This window comes from Vulpes lagopus, chromosome X, assembly GCF_018345385.1.
Source record: "Vulpes lagopus strain Blue_001 chromosome X, ASM1834538v1, whole genome shotgun sequence".
Taxonomy (NCBI): Eukaryota; Metazoa; Chordata; class Mammalia; order Carnivora; family Canidae; genus Vulpes; species Vulpes lagopus.
The window spans coordinates 87,029,294-87,033,581 of record NC_054848.1 but is presented as its reverse complement, the minus strand read 5'-3'; the positions used below and the strand labels follow the sequence as shown (position 1 = coordinate 87,033,581).

At 38.5% G+C, this 4,288-nt stretch overlaps 1 pseudogene; it reads left to right on the top strand.

Annotated features, from left to right (window-relative positions):
* The first annotated feature begins 2,024 nt into the window (after nt 1–2,024).
* On the top strand, nt 2,025–2,775 carry LOC121483047 (annotated as a pseudogene).
* Nucleotides 2,776–4,288: the final 1,513 nt, after the last annotated feature.

Sequence of the window (4,288 nt, the reverse complement as noted above, 5' to 3'; positions counted from 1 at the left end):
TTACCAGGCTCCCTAAGGAATTTTGACGCTCATTCAAAGCTGTAAAACATAGACCTTCGAATCAAGGACAGTCTTTTCAGGTTTGTATTTAAGACCCTCCTTCACATTGTTCTGTTTTGGCATTTCCAGGTTTTTCTTCTGATAAGTCTATATTTGAATCATCTTTATATTTCCCAAACCTTTAGTACATGCTTTACACAGGGCATTCAGTATGTTTATAAATTGACCTTGCTATTTTAGTGTTCTAGTCCACTAAGCTAAGTAGCCATCAAGGTGTTGTGGGAAGTGATATTGGTCCGTGTCCTTTGCTTACTCTGCTACTTCTCCTTTCTTTCCCATCAAATGTATTGCTGCTTGAAAAATGAAATATCAAGGTGACATTCAGTTTTTACTTAGTCATTGAACTTCAGAGAATGGTCACAGTAGAGTGGAGATGTAGAAGGCAGAAATATCCCTCATGTCCAGAATAACAACCTCTAAAGCAGAGAAAAAATCATAATCCAGTCACCTCTTCCATCATTTCACATTAATGATTACAACTCTGAGGTTTAAAATACTGATTCTTTGCTGTTTCGAAAAGCCCTCAATTTCTCCACATTCCCAATTCCATCTTAGATTCAAAAAGAAAGATGTAGTGCCAGCTACCACTTTCTCTCCCTTCAGTCTAGAGGAATGCCAATGTTCCTAGCTCACACCAAATGGTTCCATTATTCTTATTTGCCTGTCTGTCTTTTGAGGTCTTATTGCCCCTTGCTCCCTTGAAAAATAATGTCAACATCTATAAGATCACTTAACTGCTGCCTGCTCTCTGGGTATTGTGAAAACTCACTGATGGAAACAGGGATTCCAATATGAAAACAACAATAGCCCAACATTTACTCTAATATTTGGCAAGTCAAGTTGACATAATAGAAATATGAATTAGCTAAACCAAAGCATGTGCTCCTATGTGTGTGTATGTGTGTGTGCATATGTATGTGTGTTTGTATATTCATTGCACTTGTGTGTACGCAGGGAACAGAGGAAGCTGAAATCCAGAATGTGCTCTGCATGTACTTTGCTGCAGTGGTGGATATGCCAGGAGCAAGGAGTGCCTTTTTTCTTGCCCAGAGGTTACAGCTGATCATCACACCATGTACCCAAGGGGCCACCTTTTTTTTCTAATTTAACCATTAATAGAGGGTAGATTTTTCTAATGTTCACAGAAATCCACATAGACTAGCAATGTCTGTGTGTAAATATATGTTCATACATATGTTCATATTGTGTATGCATGTGCATGTATGTGTGTGTGAGAGAGAGAGAAAGAGAGAGAGAGAGATGATAAAATCATGCATTTGTAGACTTGAAGGGCTGGCATTCACACAGTGTTTCCACCTACTGTGGTAGGAAGAAAAGTTAAGATTCTTCTTCTTCATGATATTAGGTACCTATGCAAATATCCCCTCCCCACACCATACAAATACTGCTGATAATTATCCTCATTTACCCAAAGAAATGGAAAGTGTCCCTCACAGTGGTAGTACGTTAAAGATGAAGGAGCATTGGAAATGATAGTTGAGAGATTTGAATTTTCTCCTATCCCAGCTCTAATACATAGCTGTGTGACTGGGTGAATTCTACAAATGTCAATATTCTCTTGTATCTACATGAATTCCTTGGGCCTATTTGTCCTTATACAACTCCATCTATGTACATATAGTGTATATGTATTTATCTTCAAAGAAAGAGGAAGAGTGGCTTGCTTGATATTTTAACACCACTCCTTCTTGTTCAGGCACCTCTAACTTCCTCTATAATAAAGCCATTTGCTGTCTTGTAACTTTTCTTCTCTGGGCTATCTTAGAAAAAAAGGCTGCCCATTCTTTTCTTTTTTAAAATGAGCTCCTTATTGGTTTTCACTACATGGAAATGGATGTGAGTTGATTAAAAATAACAAGTACTTCCTAGAGAGGGGACTTGGTGGCCGCAGCCAGGGCAGCGAGGGGGTCACCGAAGTGCTCCGATTCTGGCGGCTGTGCAGGGATTTAACCGCCACCATGTCAAGCAAAAGGGCAAAGACCAAGACCACCAAGACCCCCAGTGCACAACATCCAATGTATTTGCCATGTTTGACCAGTCACAGATTCAGGAGTTCAAAGAGGCCTTCAACATGATTGATCAGAACAGAGATGGTTTCATTGACAAGGAAGATTTGCATGATATGCTTGCCTCCCTAGGGAAAAATCCAACTGATGAGTATCTGGATGCCAAGATGAATGAGGCTCCTGGGCCCATAAATTTTACCATGTTTCTCACGATGTTTGGTGAAAAGTTAAACGGCACAGATCCGGAAGATGTCATCAGAAATGCTTTTGCTTGCTTTGATGAAGAAGCAACTGGCACCATCCAGGAAGATTACCTGAGAATGCTGCTGACAACCATGGGAGACAGGTTTACAGATGAGGAGGTGGATGAGCTGTACAGGGAAGCACCTATTGACAAGAGGGGAGTTTCAATTACATTGAATTCACACGCATCCTTAAACACAGAGCAAAAGACAAAGATGACTGAAAAGACCTTCAAATTCCAGCCAAACGTTCCTTGTTGCCACTTTGGGTATTTCTGAGACTTTCTCTTAGAGTCTGTTGCATGCCCTTAGCTTTGCAGCTTTTGCCTTTCTTGTTGTATTTATTCTCAGCCATTTGGGGCACATGCATCTCTATAATCAGACTGGAAATGGGATTTTTTATGATTTTTCAGAATATAAAATAGGGCAATTTAACTTACCAGCCCCCCTCTCCAAAATAACCGCAGTCTACACAGAGTCAGTATAGTTTTTCAGAGAAAGTTATTCACTCAACTTTTTCTGAACCATAATTAAACTTTATGATAAAAACTTACTTGTTTAAACTTCTTATTTACTAAAATGAGCTTTTGTTAGTTGCATCTTCCGAAGAAAGGTAGATGAGGGACGCCTGGGTGGTTCAGCGGTTGGGTGCCTGCCTTTGGCTCAGGGTGTGATCCTGGATGCCCAGGTTCGAGTCCTGCATCGGGCTCCTTGCATGGAGCCTCCTTCTCCCTCTGCCTGTGTCTCTCTTGTGTCCCCTCTCTCTTTGTGTCTCTCATGAATAAATAAATAAGATCTTTAAAAAAACAAAAACAAAAACAAAAAACAAAAAACTACAAGTACTTCCTAGATTAGGAAACTGGAAATTTCGGAAAATGCCAGTGGAGACTTGGAAAATTTAAGAAGCTTTATCAGGCTTCTTTTCCTCCTTCAGTTCAATAAATAGATATTGAGAGACTACAAGATGGCAGGAAGCATCACAGGGAACAAATTAGGCCAAAAAAATTGCTATCATGGAGCTTACATTCAACATATATATAATGTATTTTATATATGTACACATATATACATATGTGTGTATATATGATACATATATAATATATATAATATGTATTATCTGATATTACCTGATATATAATATTTGATATATATTATCTCATATGTATATGATATCTGATATATAATAAATATTAAAGTATAAAAATAATGTTTGATATATATTATATCAAATAGTAGTAATTATTATAGAGAACAACGAGGCAGGAAATGGAAATAGGGTATGTGTATGTGGGGAAGAGGCTATAGTTTTAAATAGAATGGTTGGGAAATGCCTCACTGTAAAGGTGACATTTGAGCCAAAATATGAAGGAGTAAACCATGTGGTTATCTGTGAAGGGCAATCTAACCCAATGGACTTGAGCCAGAGGCATGACTGGCATGTTCAAGTAACAGCAAAGAAGTCAGTGTGGCTGGAGCTGAGTGAATAGTGGAAAACTAACAAATGTCAGAGTTAAGACAGCGGCCTGCTGTGTGGGACCTTGTGAATCACTGCAAGAGCCTTGGATTTGACTTTGAGTGGGACAGAAACCACGAGAGAACTGAACAGATGAGTGATATGATTACAATTATAATTTTGAAAAGATTATAATAAATACTGTGCTTAGAACAGAATAGTAGGGACAAGGATTGAGGTACAAAGTTCAATTAAAAAAATATTGCTATGATTTAAATGAGAGAATGATGGTAGCCTGGATCAGAGTGGTAGCACTAGAAAGTAACAGAGTGATTGAATTTTCTGTATATTTGGAAGTACCTCCACAAAATTTGCTTATGGTTTGGATGTTGCTGAAAGAGAAAGAATGGCATCTAGGATGACTGTAGGGTTTCGGGCCTGATAACTAAAAGTACGTAGTGCTATTTACTGATATGGGAGAAGGTAGTGAGAGAAGTAAGCATCTT